Consider the following 21916-nt stretch of genomic DNA (forward strand, 5'->3'; position numbering starts at 1 on the left):
AAAACTACTTGTTACACCTATTGTTTGGACAAAAATGTTTATCAACGCGTAATAAAATGTTTCATACTACATATAATGTTACACTTTGGATAGATGTCTGTCAGCCATTATGACCAACTCAGCTGATGAGTTTTAGCATTGTACGTAAGCCCTCGTAAGCAACTACTCGTAAAGACGATGAACAGATATAAACCACTGTTTTTACACAACTTTGATATAAATTCCATAGCGGACTAACGAAAAAGAGCATGAAAAAGAAAAAACAAGAGGAGAAGATCTGGGATTTCGTGTGATCTTTAACATTACAACTATTGGTTTCGATGCTTCGTTTATACAATACAGTGAAAGTGACAAAGCGGATAGACAGACGAAGTAACAAATTAAACTGATTTACGTAACACCTATTGTCATGTTTATTTTTGTTACTTTTAATAGTTTCATGTTCATATATTAAATAAGTAGAGATAAATAGTTATATGACAAATATGAAATAAAATAGAAATATACAGGGACAAAGAACGACATTTAATGTTGAAATATTTCAACAAGTTTTATCTTGTAGCTATAAAGATTTTAATTTCAAAGACTACAGAAGGTTAAAATTTAAGTATGTTTCTGTAACTCTTTTATTTTTAGTGCGATCTATCTAAGCGTTTACTAAACTAACAAAAAGACTTATTAACAGCTTATCATCATAATAAGTTGGATACAACTCTACTCTTCGTATCTTACGACAAAATCTAAAATAATATGACATAACGGAAGAAAAAAAACTCTTAAAAAAAGGTATTTTATTTAACCACAAAGAGTCAGCTAAAATTTTTTTCTAAATTTTTCTCTTTCAAAAGTGGTTTAGGATACATATCTTAAGCAAAGAAACTTTGTATCCACATTACTAGATTTTTTAGCTCATTCCTAGATCATATATAATTCTCGTTTAGGCTACGTAGACCAGTATTATATTATATAGGCTATTTCTAAACCATGTAACTTACTTATAGCTTCAGACCTTATGGTTCATTTCTGGAGTACATAGCCTCTTTGCTAGCCAAAGTAAATGGTTCTTAGGTTTTGTAGTCAATTTCTAAGCTTTGTGGTCCGGTTTTGGAATACGTAGCCTTCTACAAGTCGATGTAGAGATTTACCAGGTTTTATAACTCATTCTTAACATTTGGAGTTTCAGTTTTATAGTATTAATTAAGACATAAAACTATTTAATAACAGTTTCCATTATTAATAAAATGTAGAGTCGTTTACAATGATGTTGGCTAGAAATCGGTTTTCTGCATGTGATTTATTTGTTGAGAGAAGAGTTTTACAGATTATGTATTTTCTATATGAGTAGATGTATTGCACAGCGTCTCTGAAAGTGTTCTGCTTCAAGAGTAAATAAAACTAAAACAGATAGTCACAGATAGTTTTAATATTTGTTTTTGAAGTACATACAGTCATGTTAAAAAGTTAGGACAACCTATGAAAGCCTATGTATTTTTGTAACATTTTTGGATATATAGATATTTAATTTAATTTCAATTTTTGTAGAATTACATGTACAGAACATCTTGAAAAGTCTTTTCTTACGTTTTAATTGTTTAGTTACATTCCTATAATCTGTCACTATTGTTGAACTTGAAATTAAATATCTATATATCCAATATATTTGGATATATATAAATTAGGGACGGCTACCAGAGATAGTCCTCAAGAAGCTTTATTCGAATTTCAAAACAAACAAACAGTTTAAAAAATGGTAGGAATACCTAATACATGAAAAAAGTATATTTTATTTATTCAGAACTCCATTAAAAATTTATGACCCAAGCTTAACAAAGACAACATTAAGAAACATGCTTTAATTTTTAATGACATATTAAAATGCAAACAGAGATTAAATTATCAAAAATAGAAATTGGACGAGTATTAAAATTGAAAGTAACGCTGCTTTAAACACAATAGTAAAACACAAAGATATAATTTATATTTTACATTTAATTTATAATTGTAATTCGAAGCTTTTCCACACAGCTCCAAGTAAAATAACACTAAAACAAAACACAATTAAACAGAATAATTCGAAGATTAATATAAAAAAAGGAATTTTGTGAGTTTTCCTTATTTAAAGTATAAAGAGATAATTTACTTGTTGTTTTCGAATTTGTTCACGGTATCGCAGAAAATCCTTTTCTTATTCCTTCATCTTCTTCAATCCAAAGTATATTAAGTATTCCCAAGTTAACCTGAGCAGCCTGCAAGATAATGTATACTTTACAAAGTAATATAGATTTATATACCAAAAAGCAATACTACGAAAATCTTGAACGTACTTTATCTCTACAATAAGATAATGGTTTTAACCTATAATCACGCTTCACCAATGGCGGGACTTCCCCTCGAGCTACATAAGCTATAACTTCAGGCTTATATTATGTTTGTTTGTTTTATGAATTTCGCGACAAAGCTACACGAGGGCCATCTGCGCTGGCCGTCCCTAATTTAGCAATGTAAGGCTAGAGGAAAGGCAGCTTGTCACCACCACCTACTGCCTAGGTATAGTGGGATTGACCGTTACTTTTTAACGCCACCACGGCTGAAAGGGCGAGCATGTTTGGTGTGACGGGGATTCGAACTCGCGACCCTCGTATTACGAGTCGAGTGCCTTAACCACCTGACCATGCCGAACCTTACATTACGAGGGACTTTGAAACAAGGTTATTGAAATTTTTGCTTTATGTGCATAGAGGTCTATTTGGCATAGGATCTCAACAGGTCTAAGTCAACTCCTGGGATTTACTTCTTATCATAATTTTTTTATTATAATTTAAAGTTGGTGAGACGGATTAGTCACAAATCACAAGTAATCATCATGGTTTGATTTCTTTTGAATTTCACCCAAAACTACATGATCGATATCTGTGCTAGCCATCCTTAATATAGTGGCCCAGCGTGGCCAGGCAGTTAAGGCATTCGACTCGTAATCTGAGGGTCTTGGGTTTGATTCCCTGTCTCACCAAATATACTCGCCCTTTCAGCCCTGGGGACGTTATAAGATCACGGTCAATCCCACTATTCGTTGGTATGAGAGTGGCCCAAGAGATGGCAGAGGGTGGGGATGACTAGCTACCTTTCCTCTAGTCTTACACTGCTAAATTACACGAGATAGCCCTCGTGTAGCTTTTCGCGAAATTCAAAAAACAAACAAAACCTTGGGTTGCTCCTTTACTGACGATTTGTTGGATTAATCGTCATATTACAATATCTCAACAGCTGATAGTGCGAAGAAGTTCGGTGTGACGAAAATTGGAACCGGTTACCCTCAGACTGCGAGTCGAACGTCTTAAACACCGGATCAATTTTTAATGAACTAAGGGAGACGAACGAACTATAGTTAAATCACGCTATGAAAGACAAGCGAATTTTAAATCAGTAAACTGAAAGCGACTGTCGTTCTCAGAAGATAACGTGTCAAACCAAGTGTTTAAATGCAATTATAGTGTAGTTTTTATCTTTCGTATACAGCCCGTTATGGCCAAGCGTGTTAAGGCGTGCGACTCGTTATCTGAGGGTTGCGGGTTCGCATCCCCATCGCACCAAACATGCTTGCCTTTTCAGCCGTGGGAGCATTATAATTTTACGGTCTACGGAACATCTCTGTTCCAATTCTTCTACTATGCTTCTACTCTTCTACATCACCACCCAACGCCAAAACTTGGGCTACTATCTTACAAGCTGACCGTCACATTATAACACTCCCACGGTTGAAATGGCGAACATGTTTGGTGTGAGGGGAATTTGAACCCTTTGCCCTCGGATTACGAGTCGAACATCTTAACCACATGGCCATGCCGAGCCATGTGAATCTTAATAAATCATTCTTCAAAACAATAAAATTACAACACACTGTGCACATCTTAGTAATAGATAAAACCACACACACACACACACAGGGACAGACAGACAGGTGTGACAGTGGTAGATACCCTATGTCCGATGGCGTGCCTCGGCAGGTATTGAATAAATTCCGCTAAAGAAATGTTGTATTAATATATGTTCATGTAACACGCCCACTGTAAAACAGAAATAACGTTCTGGAGCGAAAACGTTCAAGACATTACTGTATTGTTTTCTGTCGTTTTCTTATCCCACTGAAGGCTGCTTAAACTCTCTCCACTACTGCGGAGATCGGATCCCGGATTTTAGCATAGTAACGTCATAAAGTACCTCTAATAATGAGGTAAATTGATTTTAGTAGGCTACTCTAATAACGTGAAATTTATAAAGTTAGAAATTTACTTCGTCTAAAACACATTGCGTATTAACTTACAAATAAAACATAAGTATTGTTGGAGACAAAAAACTTATTGCAAACAAAACCGGGCCCGGCATGGCCTAGCGCGTAAGGCGTGCAACTCGTAATCCGAGGGTCGCGGGTTCGCGCCCGCGGCGCGCTAAACATGCTCGCCCTCCCAGCCGTGGGGGTGTATAATGTGACGGTCAATCCCACTATTCGTTGGTAAAGAGTAGCCCAAGAGTTGGCGGTGGGTGGTGATGACTAGCTGCCTTCCCTCTAGTCTTACACTGCTAAATTAGGGACGGCTAGCACAGATAGCCCTCGAGTAGCTTTGTGCGAAATTTCCAAACAAACAAACAAACAAGCAAACAAAACCGCCCTCTAACCAGTTCTAAAGTTAAACATTACGACCATGATGGACTAAATGGTTGTAAAAACCTGGACATCGTGGGTTTAAATCCCAACAGCTATAATTCTTCTTATTTGCATGTCAAGTTTCTGTTTAAGTAAGGCTGTAAAATACTGAAAACTGCATAGTGGTAGTTTTTATGTATTAAATTACTAAATTTTAAAATGTGAAACATAATTGTAGATAACCATGTATAACTAGTTATTATTTAATTATGAGAATTCGTATCTTTGCCTGGTAATCCCCTACCTCCACCCCCAAAAAAGTGAAAAATATTGTAAAACGAAATTTTTTTCCTTCAATTAATTGAAAAATTAAACTAGAGCTATAATTCTAATCTTGAATTATGCCATTGATTAAACGTTCATGGAATTTTAATACAAAAATAAGAATTTTTTTATAAAATTTGTATTTAACCAAAGTTCGGGGTAATTCATAGATGAAATAAAATTACAAACAATGTTGGTTGCGGTTGTTTCGTTGTGGTGGGAGAGATAATCCGTCACTGTTGATTGCATTCTTCATGTATTACTGTTTAGCCTGCAGGAGTCCCACAGATTTTGTTTTTAATTGCAATGGTTTCCTTTTTCTTGGTATTTTCTCCTGGTGTACGATCTTAACACTGGTCTGTTCTATAAGGACTAATTTTGACGAGAGTGTGAGGGCCGACTATGGTCTAGCGTCAAATTGCGAACTGAGGGTGCAGAGTTCGAGACGTAATGCTGCTAATAAACTTTACGCTCTTAGCTGTGACATTTAAGCTCCATTATTTTAATCTAAATGGAGAGAATGCCTTTGGCTGTCGGTTTCTGGTCAGTTATTGAATAATTGGGGACAGTTTGTACCTTAAATTCAAGAAGGTTTCTGAACTAATCGCTTAGCCCATGTGTATACACGATGTCATCCAGGTTGAAAAATTCCAGTTTTAACCGGTGAGACTGTAAGACTTGCATGGGGAATCTCAGTTACACTTAGCGGGATTAATCAGTATTGATGATATTTTCGTTCAAGTTTTGTAACCCTGTAGTCATAAATAGTTTGTAGTATATTTTAGAGCCGAACGAAGCACTGCTGTTACTTGAGGGTGAGTTCATAGCCACGTAATATTACTGGGAAGAAGGCGGGGAAGGGGGTAGTCAAATGTAAAATACCATTACAATTTTCGTATGTCATGCTCTTACAGTTGATCAAAATGTAATTTATACAGACGACTTGCACGTGTTGTTGTAAGGTTAGTGACATTCCAGACTGTTTGGTTTGGGGTATAGAAAGTTCCACTTTCCAGAGATTTCTACTCGGCGACCATTGGTAAGATGGGTGTGTTTATAGCTCGCACAACGTACGTCTCAAGTTAGCTACGTCTTTTCGATCGTTTCTTGCCCCTCGGCTGTATCTTTTGACAGTGACCGTGTTTGAAATCCATCGCACTAGAAAGTTATTTGATGCGAGCCGAACTACGTTGATTAACAGGAAGCTTATACCACAGGATGGAGAGAGTGCTCACCCATACAGTGCTAGCACTTCTGTTGGAAGAACAACGATCATGTACACTTACTGTTTAAAAGAGGGTCTTGTCCTTAAAAGGGGTTAACTCATGTTAGAACGTTCCGGAACGACGTTCTGCCTTTTGTGGATTCAAACTATCGGTCTTCCTGATCTTCTGTTTGAAAGGAAAACAAAATTCTGTAACCGTGATTATGAGAAAACCCACTTGTAGAGAAAAATACATGTATAAAAACGGCTGGTATGGGTTGAGAAAAATTTTTTATGTACAGGATAGAACAACGTTTTCACCTTCTTCGGTCATCGTCAGGTTCAATAAGAAAGAGGTAACTAACGATAGCTGACCACATGTTTGAAGGGGGTTGTATAATTGAGTGTAGGAATGTAGAAGGCGTGCTTAGATGTTTCATTGTATTTATTAATATAGGTATAAATGTGTTCTTTTGTATTGGTTTATTTTGGGCTTGAATTATTGTATAAGTAAGGCTTCTTTACTTTTGCGTTTGTTTATACCTTTATACCTATATTAATAAATATAATGAAACATCTAAGCACGCCTTCTACATTCCTACACTCAATTATACAATCTCCTTCAAACATGTGGTCAGCTATCGATCAGTTACCTTTCTTTCTTTGTGAACCTGACGATGACCGAAGAAAGTGGAAACGTTGTTCGTTCCTCTACATAAAAAAAAAAAATTCTCAACCCATACCAGCCGTTTTTACATATATAAAATTCTGTAGCGTTATGCTATTACAACAAAACGGAGTTCCACTTCTTTAAAAAACTAAGTTTAATCACCGAGCATGAAATACGAGTCGTGTGATTTCAGCTGGGCCATGTATTTTGGTAATAATTAACATTTAAAATGTATTTTGATTACAAGAAGAAAGATTTGTAACTTCATATATTTTATCATTGACGTTAAAGTATGATTTTGGATAAATGCACACGCTCGAATGAAAATAAAACAAACAGACTGCGTTTCATCATAAATTATTAACCAGAACGTTAATTATATTAAATATATCGTTTGTTGTTGAACAAAGCGGGCTATGTGCTATGTGTGTATGTACTTTGTGGGTGTCGAAATCTTTTAGTCACGGTACTGTCTGCTTCGGTTTCGTTAACTTTTATCGCATGACTTTGCGTCTCTGTAATTCATAGCTTCCTAATAAACAACAAACATCAGCTTCAATTAGCTTCTTGCTTTACTTAACTTTAAAAATAGCGACTCAGGATGAAATGAAATAATCTGGTTTTTAATAAGAGTAAGGTTTGTGGTGTGAATTTAATGTTTGACACGCTGATTACGCTATTTCACCACTGCGTGTTTAATTCCAGATATAAAATCATGTACGTGTCTTTATCTCATTTTTTAGTAAAACTAAGTGTAACTCTTGTATTACGACCCGGCATGGCCAGGTGACCTGAGGGTCGCAGGTTCGAATTCCCATCGCACCAAATATGCTCACCCTTTCAGCCGTGGGGGCTTATAACGTGATGGTCAATCTCCACTATTCGTTGGTAAACAAGCACCCCAAGAGTTGGCGGTGGGTGGTGTTGACTAGCTGCCTTCACTCTAGTATTACACTACTAAATTAGACACGGCTAGCGCAAATAGCCCTCGTGTAGTTTTGCGCGACATTAAAAAAACAACAACAAAAACTTATTTTAACCTTTTGTTATTGTAAACGTCGGACAAGGTAATAATTTAAAATTACCCAGAGAGACAGCCTTAGGATTTGGAAAATCTTGTCCTAGCAAGCAAATACTGTCCGAGATGACGGTAGTGTTAATTCAGCATTCGTTGGTTAAAGAAAAAGTATCCTAAGAGTTGACGGTGAGTGAGGTTGACTAGCTTCCTTTCTTGCTTTCTCTTATACTGCTAAATTAGAGATGACTAGCGAAGATACCTTCTACTAGATTTTCGCCAAATGAATAACAAACCAAATTATCTTGGGTGAAGGCATGGCATGCATAGTGTGCTGGTTGACAGAGTAAAACAAACATGTTCCGAAAAAATCGTAATGAAGACGGGATGTAGAACCACAAGTGTTCATGACGAATGTTCTATCATGTGCAGTTTAAAAACACACAATCATCAAAATATCACAATTTATATGCAAAAACGGCTCGTTTGGGTTGAGAAAATATTTTACATAGAAGAGCGAACAACGTTTCGACCTTCTTCGGTCATCGTCAGGTTCACAAAGAAAGAGGTAACTGGCCGGAAGCTGACCACATGTTTGAAAGGGGTTGTGTAACTATGTGTCGAAATGTAGAGGGCGGTGTTAGATGTTTGAATATATAACTTTATTTATTTTATTATATTAATATAGGTATAAAGGCGTTCCTTTATATTGGTTTATTTTGGGTTTAAGTTGTTGTTTAAGTAAGGCTTCTTTAATTTTGCGTTTGTTTATGTTTGTTTCTTTATTTAGTATTTGAGTGTTTTCTATGGTTATGTTGTGTTTATTTGACTTGCAGTGTTCGAAAACGTGTGAAGGTGACTTTTTATGTTCTTTGAATCTGGTTTCCATTTTCTACTTGTTTCTCAATATAGATGTCGTGGCAGTTATCACATTGTATTTTATAAATAATGTTGGTGTGGTGTTTGTCAGTGTAGTTTTTACATAGTATAGACCTCAGTTTTGTGCCTGGTTTTTGAAAAAATTTGGTATTAACTGGAATGTCATATTTTGTTACTAATTTTTGCCAAATGTTGGTTATTTGTTTGCTGATGTCAGGAATATATGGCATACAGCAGTATATGGTTTCGTGGTTCTTTGATTCGTGAGCTGTATTGACTTTAGTTGGTTGATTTTGCTTTCTGTCTAGGTGTGTGCGTATAATGTTTTCTACGGTTTGTGGAGGAAACTTATTGATGTTGGTGAAGTATTGTTTTATTTTGTCTAATTCATCGTTAATTTTATCTGGTGAGCATAGTTTTATGGCTGTGTTTATTTGGTTTCTTAGTATGTTGAATTTTTGTTTTGTTTCATGTGCTGAGTCCCAAGGAATGTATAGTCCAGTATGGGTGATTTTCTGTTTTGAATTGTGTGTCAGTTCTTGTAATTTTGAGGTTAAGAAATGATATTTGATTGCTTTCTTCCTGTTCACATGTGAAGTTAATGTTGGGATATATAGAGTTAATGTGATTGAAAAAATTAAGTATGTGTTCTGTAGATTTGAATCCGGCAACCGTGTCATCTACATATCTGTACCAGTATAGTGGTGGATGTAATGCTGTGTTAATTGCTTGTGTTTCAACTTGTGTCATAAAAATATTGGCTAAAAATATTTTTCTAATCTAATACAAGTGTCTGGTGTGTTTTTAAATGTATGTAGGAACCGATTGTTTTTAACTAGGTGCCTGTGACTTGGTGGAAATGAACAAAAAACGGATGACACACAATTAACTTGCTTTAAAATAATGTTCAAAACAACTCAAACGTACGTACAAAATCTTTCACTGTAGGGCATCACAGTTGTATTTAAAATTAAATGATTCGATATTTCTTGTCAAAAGTTATTACAGACTGATTAAAATTATTTTAGAATCCAGTTAAGGCGGATTGTATAGTAAGAAACAGAGTAGCGATAAAGTTTCTATTCTCATTTTTGTTAACTCCCTCACAGGCGTGTACAGTTAGTTTAGAACACCGTTTGAAAAAACAAATTATTCTCTTTAGCTGTGTTAAACTTGCTTTAAAATACCTCCTTTACGACTAAACTAACAATCACAAAGTATACCTTTACTCTCACTGACTTAACTGTTTCCGACTTGCGTTCACTAGGTCTGTATACACCACCCAATTAAGGAATAGAGCATTTATTTCTACAAACTACTAGACGTTGATGTAACAATACTCACTTGAAGTCAAGGAGAAAAATACAGAAGGTTCGAGTAATGTGACGTCAAATTACAATTGAACTACATACATAACGTGCGGCTCTAACAGAGTTACGTAACGAAATGTCATAACCATCGACTTAAAAATAATTAATTTTTAACATTACTATTATGAAAACTAAATCATTAAATAATTAAATTTCTGAATAAACTAAATAAAAACGCTAACGCTAAATATATTGTATATCCAGCACTCAGTAGAGGTCGCTACGAGTAGAAAATCTGAAATTGCTGTTAAAAAAAACAACAACAACAACAACGCCCGAGAATCCAGGTTCTGTTTGGGTAAAATCGACAAGTGGTTCTAAATATTAATATTTTAGGTGCACAATACATAATTAAATGCTATATGTATGTATCTGTGTGTTTCTGTGTATGTATGTATAAAATAAGCATAAGTTTCATCTCTTCAAATCTGTAGAGTTGCGTTATTCTATACTGAAAACAACTTCACTTCACTGACCAGATACCCATTCTCAAGACTGCATTGTTGTCACACTTTCTTTAAATTCTAAGATTAGTAATTGAGATTCAATTCGGGTCATTTAAAACCTGACGATTGCCCAAGTTTTAAAGTACCCACACTGCCCTTTACGTCCAAGTTGAAAGACAGAGTCTAATAGCCACAACTTTAGGTTAAAATTCAGAACGTCGAATTTTTTAGTTCGGTGTGTTCAGTTTATTAGCAAACCTTTGACTTTTGTATATGTGGAAGAAGAGCGAATTGACTTTTTTTCGAATGCTGGCACACCTCTCGGATTTCGGCTAAAAATGTCGTCATAGATAAATGGTTTCCACTTGCTAAATCGATGCGTTCCAGTCATTTCAAGTTTTTGTATATTAAGTTAGCTACAAAATATCTTAAGTATTTTGCTTTGATCCGAAGATGTTGATAATGGTTGATTCTACCGATTTTAGTGTATATTACTTCCGGCCGTCATTATGTGAATGAAATCAGACGTGAATATTATTGTGATTCTAATGTATTTAGTTTATTAAGTAGATTTTCATCATTACGAAATTATTTCAGGAAGAGTGAATGAGTGATCTCCTTTCAGTAGAAGCTAAATGAGCTAGTGATAAACTAGGAACAGGACGTGGTAACTTTCAAAGTTCCAATCTTTATTTTATGGTTTATAACGGATACATTACATTTCTGATAGTTAAAGAACACGTGCGATGATTCTATGTAAAAATATAAAAGGAAAGATATAAGGGAAAACAAAATTGAAAACAGTCGCACACTTAACCTGCTGAGGGCATTTGTAACTTTTTATTTAACTGTATAACTTTTTTTCTGTATTAACTAGTTAGGTATTGAATAGAACCGTACTGAAGGCATTAAGTAAGTTGATGTAATATGTTTTTGTTTGTTCATCTAGAACCGGTACCCTGTATTGCTTGTAACCAGCCAGATACGTATGAAAACATGATTGATAATTTTTGTCGAGCAGATTTTGGTAAGTATATTTCGACTGGAGACAAATTTGTAAGTATACAGATTTTATTCTCTTGCTTTTTAATTATTAACATTTTTCCATCTTTTTGTTTGTTTTCTTTTGTATTACAGTACTAGTGAACTTTTGGACAGCCCAATCCTTACTTTTATAATCTACCTCCTTCGGTCACTACTACTCATTCCACTTCACTTTTGTTCATACCCATATTATTCCACTACTCATCCCGAACGTGCCCATTTGATATACTTGCGCAGGGCCCTCGAAAGTGTTCTATTTTACGAGTAAATAAAAGAAAAAATAAAATACTTCTTGCTTTTAGTGTGTCTCGCCGTTATGACCAATAGAGTGCATAATTCTTGTAATTAACAGAATGCGCACATTTTACAACGTCCCACGACAATACATGTTATGCGACGTCACTTCAGCATTTACTGACTGACTGACCGACAACACACATAGTTAAAACAAGGGGCCTTTAGTCCCCTTTCGGAGAATTAAGCTCTTGCCCACTATTTCGTACTTTTGTTTTGTTGTTATAAATTCTTCTTCACATGCTCTTATGTGTCACTATATAACATAAGCCTGCCGGTGTAGAACAGATCCTTATCAGACAGTTTAAACTTGTATAGACGCACATCTCATCTATTTATTGGAAGACGCTAACGTGAAGTTTAGCCGCGGCATAGCGACTCGTAAAACGGTTTTTATCTTATTTTTCTAAGTACAAACTTTTAGCTGGCAACTCCTGACCGATTTCATATTTAATTTCATATTTCGATTCATGTATGTGACCACGCCCAATGGCTCTAAGATAAACTTAGTCTAATTCTGACTAAAATACTTTCAGTTTGAGGGTGTTCTGGCAGAAATTTCGATGAGTAATAAACCTGAATTGAGCATACATGTGTTCCACGTTTTGTATTGTTGGCGACTAAAAAATGTAGCTACCAAAAAATCTACTTTACTCTAATTCTGCCCAAAAGAATTTCAAGTCCCGCGGCTATTGAGGATTCGCTCTTCTTTATTCATGTCTATATTTAATACTAATGCAGTTTATAATGCATTCGCAGATTTTACATTATTAACATATTTTTGCCATGTTATACGCAATTCTTAAAAATTAAGTTGGTTTGGGCAGCAACAGGAGCAAATAATAGGCATTTAAAATGTAGCGACCCCAAGTTACAAGTTGGGAAACGGTTTAGACTTTTTATTGTTTTGAGTTGTTTTGTCAAAAGGAGTGTAAAACACTAATGATATACTTTTCCTGTGCTGGACTACGTACTTTTATTGTTAAGTTAAAATTCGTTTTAAATGACGTACGTTAAATTTTATAGAAGGAAAGTTTTCATTCGTGTATGAAATAACGTCAAATATTTTATTGTTTTATGATTGAGACTTTAAATTAATGTGCGTCGAATAACATGATATTGTATGGCATAGTGAAGAGTTTTGTTTATTTCGGTTAAACAAGGGCTACAGGGACTAGTGGACTTAGGGGATTTGACTGTCATCCTACCGGTCGCGAGATTGAAATCCATCGTCGAATATTCTCGCTCTTTCAGCCTTGGGGATTTTATAATGCACAATAAATCCTATTATTTTTAGTAGAGAGTATACTACGAGTTGGTGGCGAGTGATGTTGACTAGCCACTTTCCCTTTGATCTGTCATTTCTGTGTTAGAGACAATTAACGCATATAGCTCGAGCAGGTTTGCGCGAAATTCAAAAAACCAAACAACGGCTATCGGGTATAGAAAATCTTTATTTGGAACTGAAAGATAATAGCGAAAGTAGCGTGTAAACAACACTCGTCGTCAACTCTTGTATTTCGTATCTAATCGAATAGTAGGATTTGACTGTCAATCTTGTGGCGCACCCGCTACCCTAAAGTTCCGATCGCATCTTTGCGGTAACGGGTCGCGAACTTTGAATCCTCAGATTTACAGTATGACCACGCTATTTATGAGGCTTTATTGTTGCAAGAAAACGCAGGTCAAAAACTGAACGTTCTATAATGCATGAAACGATTAAAAAAAATTTAAATTTCTGAAATTATAACTATAAGATAAAGACCTCCCCCCCACACCCTCATGTCTGATAGATTTTGGGGATTTTGTATTTAATTTTAGAACTTCCCCAGATTTTCTGTAGGTTTTTGAAATGAAAATAAAATTAAAATAGGTCTTATTTATTCTCATTTTAATAATGTTTACCTCCCAGAATACATTTTAAATTTAAAAGAAATATCCTCGAAATTAACCGAACCTTTCTCTTTCTCATTAAACGACTTGTTAGTCGTCACACCCTTTTATTAGTCTTATTCGATCTTATCAAATGTCGGAGCCGGGAGTACTCTTATTACATTAGGAAAACGAAACAAAGTCAAAACCTTGCATCACTACTACCGATCTCGAGTGCCAGAAGGACCAGAGTCAATTAAAACTAACTCTTGGCTCAAATTGGTTAAAACCGGTTGGGTAAAAAATCTAAAAAGAATCATACTCGTAACGTAATACCCCTTACTAACCTCGATCCATTGTTTTACATTTTTGATAACCAGTCATGTGATTGAAAATAATGGCTGCTTATTGACTGTCTTTACAAAGCGTAACATTTGTAAGTGAAAGTACATAATGAGTTAAAGAAGAATGTACTTGTTTTTTCATCCAGAAGTTCATTAATCATATTGTGGATCTCCTTCTAAATCAATGACCCTAAAGATTGGACATCTGAACAAAACGGACAGTTATCTGTAACACAAACAGATGGCAACTTTGTCGTTTCAGACCAGCTACATTCATAGTTTACCGTCTTCCGAAACTGAACTTTGTGTTTTCAGCCACAACTGTACGATATATCGTTGTACAGAGATTGGACTCTTAACGTCCCAGAGTACAGCAGTTCAAATGAGTTGGTGACAAGAACACAACGAATGAACAAATGCTATGTACGACAGTATTCTTTGGAAAAAACAAACAAGCAAAAAAAATCTTAGGTCACCTTGAGTTTGACAGTTAACAGGTAGTTCTTCAATTGAAGACAATCTGGAATATGAATCGCATGATGGTGATGAAAAGATGGTGTTGGTAGGAGTAAACATCTTTTTAACGTTAATGCCTCATGGAATATACCTATTAATGACACAAACTTTGGAAGTTACAAACTACATCTCTTTGCGTTATGTTTTAGCATTGGGTCATGACTTTGGTCTAACGGATGGTGCCTCTTGTTCTCCACTGTTTTCTCTTCATTCCGACAGGTCGACACATTTCTTAAAGAAGAGTGGATTAACTGAAAAGGATGTCTTACACATTCATTGTCCTTCAGTCTCCTTGAATTTTAGGGGATCATGTGACAGAGGTTTTTTTCCTCCCGTGAAACGACATCAGGTTGAAAAAATGACGCTGGATATTGCCCTTTCAAATTACATAATGGATGATAATTATTTGCTTGATTAACTGGTGGGAATTAAGGGCAATTTACATCAGTAGATTTTATGGTGTACCTAAAATGCTATAAATATTCTGCAGTGTAATACTTGGAGTAATATTGCGGAAACTGATTTGGGGAGGGGGAAATTGAACACCCATACTACTTCTACCGTGGACCTTCCAGCTACTGCTCCAGTGATACTGTAATATTTGCTTCTTTGTTTCTCCACAAAAGATTCCCACTGTCTTGTGATGCAAGTTAATTTGTTACCCTGAAAAAAGATAGTATCAGATACAGTTTCTATAATACTGATTACAAAGTCGTGTTATTAGATTATACCGATCAGACTCATTGCAAAATAAATTTCCACTTTTATTAATAAAGCGGAGAACAACGTTTCGACCTTTCTGAAGATGACCTAGAAAGGTCAATCGTTGTTCTCTGCTTTATTGGTAAAATTGTTAATACCCATACAAGCCGTTCTGAGATGCATTTTTATTTTGAGTTGGTTTCTCGTCATCAAGAAATTACATTTCTTGTCTTAGCTATAAACGTGTATATTTTATTCTTCTATCTTGGCTGTGTGTAACAAATTAAATACAGATTGCTGTATTTTACAAAGTGTCACTTTCCAAGACTTTCCAGAAAATATTTAATTTACAGCCAACTTGAGAAAACAACAATGGCTGAAATTACTGAAATTTAGCAAATGAACATGCAGTAAAAATATGCCTTTTTAACTGACAAAATATCTCCCCGAACATTGTTGTTATTATTATTTTTTCCTGCTAAAAACACAGAGTGCACACCCAATATACTGCCATCTGCTGGCCATGAAGGTGTTTTCTGTTTCCTTAAAAACTTTGCTAAAAGTTATTTTCATTTTCGATCGGCATGGTCACGTGGAATCGTAATTCGAGGGTCGCAGGTTCGAATTCAATTCACAACAAACCAAACCATTTCGATTGCTAATTTATTTTTGTGTATCAAACCCTAATTGTATCCTTCAGTGTAGGGACGCAGATTTAAGATTAGGCTCAAATATATTTCTCTCTCATAAGAAACAGATGGAATAAAGTTAAGGTAACCTTTCGTGTTATTTCTACGTCTAGTTCCATCTCTAAATTGTGCGAAAAATGTTTCATCCTTAAAATATAATGTTTTTTTCTTTGTGTACCAAATTTTATATACTTTATTATGGTAATTTCCTGTGTGATAAACTTGTATTAAATCATGCCTTGGAAATTAATAATTTTTTAACCAACGTTATTTTGTTAAGAAACTTGTAGTTTGAGTTTCCTTGGTATCTTACAGTCGTTTCTAACAAAGTGTAAGCTTTATTAATTTAAAGTTATATATACGTGTTTTCTAAAAATGGTTTTCCGGTTTAGTTTTTAAAACAAGTGTTCAAAAATTACGAAACGAAGAGTTGGGGTTTAGAAAAACGAAAATCTTCAAAATGAAAGAAGGAACAGTATCAAAAATTGATTTGAAAGCACCTGTCTTCAAACATCCTAACATGTCTAGATGCTGTGGTGAACTGATTGAAAAACTTGACACTAGAGGGCGAGTTCTTGCAATGGGGCTTAAAAATTAGGGCAGTTTGCTTCCGACTATGATCACACCATGAAATAAGGCAAATAAAGCTATTCGAAAAATCAGAAAGACCATGAAAAAATTTGACTTCTCGAATCTCAAAGCTTTTTCAAAATTATGTTAACTAGAAGTAAGATCCCGTTGCGACGTTCAAGGAAAAAGAAAAGGACCAAACGACCGGGACACAAAAGAAGAGGAAGGAAGGAGACAAGAGACGCAAAGCGAAGTGCTCCTGGTAGGTGGCGCTGCTCACTAAAAAGTTTCTTCCACACACACACACACTTAAGCTAAGGCAAATTTTTAACGTATTTTAACATTTGGTTTCCCGTGACATCATTACATGAATTTGCTAGCAAAACATTGTAGAGATAAGTAAATGTTATTTCAGGATATTTTCATTGGTTCAGAAAAATTGAAATAAAGAAATTTTGATAAGTGTAAAAAGAACTCTTCAAAATCGTCGATTTTTAATCTATTCTTCTTGTATGCTTCATAACTAAACCAAATTATTGCGTACAAACCAGTTTCAGATTCCTTCGGCAAAACCTATTTTAAATCGGAGAATTGCCACTCAGTGTTGACGCGATAATTAACAAAACACTCTTACGGTAGTTTTTATAAAGGAAAGAAAGAAAAATTATTAAATGCAATTGTTATTACTATTGTTTAAAAAAAACAACCTGCAGTATCGTTTCCAAAGTCTTCATATAATACTGGTTGAAAATCCCTGGTTCTAGGTACAATACTATTGTTATTAACCAGGTCTAACAAATTATTTAAGTTCAATAAAGAAGCAAAGTTCGGAAAAGTAAAAAATATTTATTACCTTGAACGTCGAAGTAACTTTAAAAAAATATTTTATTTGCAGGTGGCGTAAAACTTGATAAACGTTTACAGTAACACAGGAAGTTTGGTAATGAGTAACGGTTGAGTAATATTTGATTTATAATTTTAAAAAGTATTCTTAATGTCAGTTTATGACATTGGAGTTGTGAGTATCTTAATAAACGCATGTCTTTATTATTGTTTTATTTATTGTTTCTCTCAGTGTGGTGCGCTGGATGCAAGCAACCTCTGACCCTAGAAAACCTGCTAAGCAAGTTTTGTGCAGCAGACTACGGTAAGTACTTATGATATCAGCAGTATTTCTACGTAATGTTGTTCTCAGGATTTGTGTTTCTATATTTTGAAACCAAGTTAAAACTAAAGTTTTGATTAATACATCTCTTGTATGTCCATTCTATCTGTAAAACAAGTGGTGAATTAAATGTGGAAGAAAAGAATTAGGCCTGGCATGGCCCTTTCAGGCGTGGGGGCGTTATAACGTGAGGGTCAATTCCAATATTCGTTGATAAAACAGTAATTCAAGAGTAGGCGGTGAGTGGTGATGACTAGCTGCCTTCCGTTAAGTCTTACACTGCTAAATTAGGAACGGCTAACACAGATAGCCCTCGAGTAGCTTTGTGAGAAATTCAAAAAACAAACAGAGAAGAATTAAAATAATAATATCGACATAGTTCTCATATCATTGGTCTACTATTATCGTGAACCGAGGACAACAGTGAACTGAACTTACATTGTTGTATTCCTTGAATACAGAGCAAGTATAAGCGTATGCAAAAACTGAAGTAACTAAGACCTCGACTTCAATTTGATAAATACTTCTGACGTATTAGGAAACGTATAGTTGAGCCAAAGCACTTTAACAAAAATCTCGTGTCTTTTATCCCCAATTTTGTGATACTCGTCTAATGTTGTAGCTCATAAAATTTTGTTACTGGCGGTACAATTTTAAGATGACTCCAACAGCTTTACTTTTTAATCCTGTAAGTATGTGAGGCTTGAGATATTGTTATTTAGTAAGAAGGTGCACGGAGAGTCCTGGACTTTTTAACTGAAAAGTAGCGTTCGAAACATTCTTATCACTTTTAATTGTAGTTGTGTTATAAGAGTGACAACCGACCACTTGGAGTGGATGATGGTTCTTAAGGCGCTCGTGTCTGCTGCCCACCATTGGGTCAGTAGTCCAAATGTATTTACGGTTTCAGATATGTTTAATAATGTTGTCATTAAATACAAATTAAACCAGTAGGTAATGTTACTTTTCAGTGAAAGTAGAAAATATTTGGCATAAGTTGAACGGTTGAGGCTGGCTAGTTGGATTTGGTAGTTGAAGTTCGAAACTAATGAAATATGTAAGTTTTATGGAGCAAGAAAATTAAGTGGACCAGTTTCCTTAAAACACGTGCTATCGTCTTTCTCTAAAAGTAACGCATCTTGCGAGCTCTCACTTGTGTGATAAATTTGATACGAAAAATTCGGTTCTCGATCAGTCAACCTTGGAGGTGGAAGTGTAAAAAAAAAGTGTAGTTAACAGTATTATAGAAAGAGTTGTTTTACATGTATTAGGGTGGGAAAGAGATCTTATGGAAGGTGTGTTTGTTAGTTATTAACTTGTCTCGCACTTGTTAACAGTTGGATCATCACTGCTACCGGTTTCGGTTTATACATTGACAACAACAGTTCGAGGATGGAACGTCGTGAAAATTTGGATAAATAGTTTCTAACGAAAAATTTCAACGAGTGGAGTGGTTTCTCAGTGACAAAATTTAAATCCGTGGTATTGAACAAGAAACGTATGATTTTCATGTTTAGGGAATGCCTAAAAATTAGGATTATTAGCAATAACATAGCACTTTATATTGCGCGTACATGAGAACATTAAAAATGTGGAATATTACTATTAAAATAATGAGTAGGAACAAGCTGTCATCATGCACGAAAGGGGTCCTCGCTGTTTGAATATAAATTGCTGTCGTATTTAGTGCGCGTTGTAATCATTTCTAAGTACTTAATAGTACGTAATTATTCAGGGTAATTTCTAAAACGTGGCTTTGTTATCTTACCTTTAGTGATCAAGACCAGAATTCGAGGGATTCAACAGGGTAAGATGAAGTGTGAGAGATAACGAATTCTGACTTTTAACGAAGATTTGATGGCAAAAGAGGAGTTGGTTGCCCCAACATTCGAGCACCCTAACATGACGGACTGTTGTGGAGAGATGTTGGACTCTATGAAAGACAAGAAGAATCGTGTTTTAATAATGGGCGATAAAAGAGAGACCGGGCTGAAAACGAATCTCGTAATACTTTGGGGAAATAACACTAAGGTCATCAAGCGTATGATAAGAATAGCCAAAAAGGAAAAATGTTAGAAACTTGTGAAATAAACTTGTGTGGGCGTGTGGTTTGAAAGTAGTTTTAGTTAATTCGAGGATTTTGTTAAATTTATGTTTTTTTTCACGGAAACAATTTAGGTTACCGGTTTCAAAATAACCACGGATCTATGTTCAGGAATTTATTCTGTGCCCAAGCTATATAAAAGATGCCGAGAAGAATTATTCCAGAATGGACACTAATAGAAACTACAGTTAAATGTTAGTCTAAATAATAAGCCGAGTATAAATGGCTACCAACTGGAATTGAGATTTTACATCCTAAGCCTAGGTTTCTAGTTGCAGATAGAAAAATCATTTGTTAAAAATGTTTCAATGTTAGACGAGGCTGTAGACGAGTTGTCTTCCTTTACTGGAGGAACATTCGTGAATTTTATGTAGTTTACTTTTATTCTTCCACAATATGCAGACTTACGTAGTCGCTTCTTTCCTTGTAACTGTAGTTTAATTGATGCTTCTGGTCTGATGTGGTTTTTTCATTATACGCCTTTTTTTTTTCACCTGCTAAAGTATACAGGTTTCTACGTTCTAATTGTTCATTGTGTATTAGTTGTACGGTTATGTATTTATAAATATTAAAGACTGTTTAAAGGTACTGTCTTTACCTGGAATGGAGGAAATGTTTAAGCCTACAAGGTTGTCTTCTTGTTGAAAAACGACAAACAAACAAGAAACTGTACAGTTATGTTGCATTAGGCAAATGCATGAGCAAGGCTACGAACTTTACTCATGTTTTCATAGGTGGTGTTCAAGTACAGACACTTGTTTTCTACGTGCAAGGCCATCCACAGATTGTTGCTGGGATACATAGTGCAGACGATGAATAACAAGTGCCGTCATCACCACCAAAATAGAGATAATTTACTTACGTTACTTGATAATCTTTCTCTGGAGCATATGAAATTCTAGACTTAGCCTCTTCAAGATCACAATGAAGCCAAAGCTAAGTGGCGTTTCTAGCTTCAACAGACTGACCTACAATATAAAACGGAAGCCTACCCGATCTTTACAAAACATATTGAGAGCCCCTTGGCTTCCCCAAGAAAGTGGCACTACATTCGCTATTGCTTTGTATGCTCTAGAGGATGTCTGTGAAAAGGTTGATGCTTTTGTCGTCTGTATTTATAATTTTTATAAAAAAAAAAAAGTACCTAATTAAGAAGCGCAAATTCGAAGTGTTTTCAGTGATTAGTTTTGTTACCAGTAATAATTTTCGTGAATTGAGTCGTTAAGTAAAATGTTATCTTATTTAGTGATCATATAAAGGGAGTTATCACCTTGAATATAATGTGATGAAAATTGTTGAAGTGTTGCAATCAGCTATGTATGTTGATAATCTGCCTGCACTGGAACGAGAATCACAAAAAGAAACATCGAGTTTCTAGATAAAACGATAGCAATTTCTGTAAACAAACTACGTATTTTAGTGAATCCAGTTCCTTACGGGTACCTGCGATATGTTTAACTACATTAGGCCCGGTAACTAATTATCATACTTGTGAATTATTAAAGTTAGTGAATGGATTGCAGCTGGGAGAACAAGATTACGTTTCTTCAAGAAACTGTAAAGTCCTCTAGTGAAAAAAATGACGTGCGTCTCTCCTACTCCCTGTTATGAACACCCTAAGATTGGACAATTTGCTCTATGGTAACCTGTCTGAGAAAGATTTTGCATGCTGCAAAATGGGGCTCGGCTCTGTGCCATAGTAGAGGCTATACATTTCACGAAAGGGTTTGCTTTTATTTTGTTTTGAATTTCGCTCCAACCTACTCGAGGGCTATCTGCACTAGTCGTCCTCAACATAGCAGTGTAAGACTAGAGGAAAGGCAGCTAGTCATCACCACCTATCGCCAACTCTTAAGCTACTCTTTTTACCAACGAATAATGGGATTGACTGTCGCATTTTCACTCCCCCACTACTTAAAGAATAAGCATGTTTGGTGTGACGTGGATTCGAACTCAGGTTACAAGTCAAATGCCTTGTTCACGAGGGCAGGCCAGGCCTCACAAAAGGGAGCTTAGTCTCATTGAAAACTGGAGCTTAATTATGTCTCAAACTGGAGGTTAAGCCA

At 35.3% G+C, this 21916-nt stretch overlaps 1 long non-coding RNA gene across 1 annotated transcript; it reads left to right on the top strand.

Moving 5' to 3' along the window:
• The first annotated feature begins 11339 nt into the window (after positions 1–11339).
• On the top strand, positions 11340–20522 carry LOC143258197 (uncharacterized). The gene is made up of 4 exons (XR_013032184.1): positions 11340–11577; positions 16404–16843; positions 17657–17728; positions 19521–20522. It is a non-coding gene; the product is annotated as an uncharacterized LOC143258197 (long non-coding RNA).
• Positions 20523–21916: the final 1394 nt, after the last annotated feature.

Source organism: Tachypleus tridentatus, chromosome 7, assembly GCF_004210375.1.
Source record: "Tachypleus tridentatus isolate NWPU-2018 chromosome 7, ASM421037v1, whole genome shotgun sequence".
NCBI lineage: Eukaryota > Metazoa > Arthropoda > Merostomata > Xiphosura > Limulidae > Tachypleus > Tachypleus tridentatus.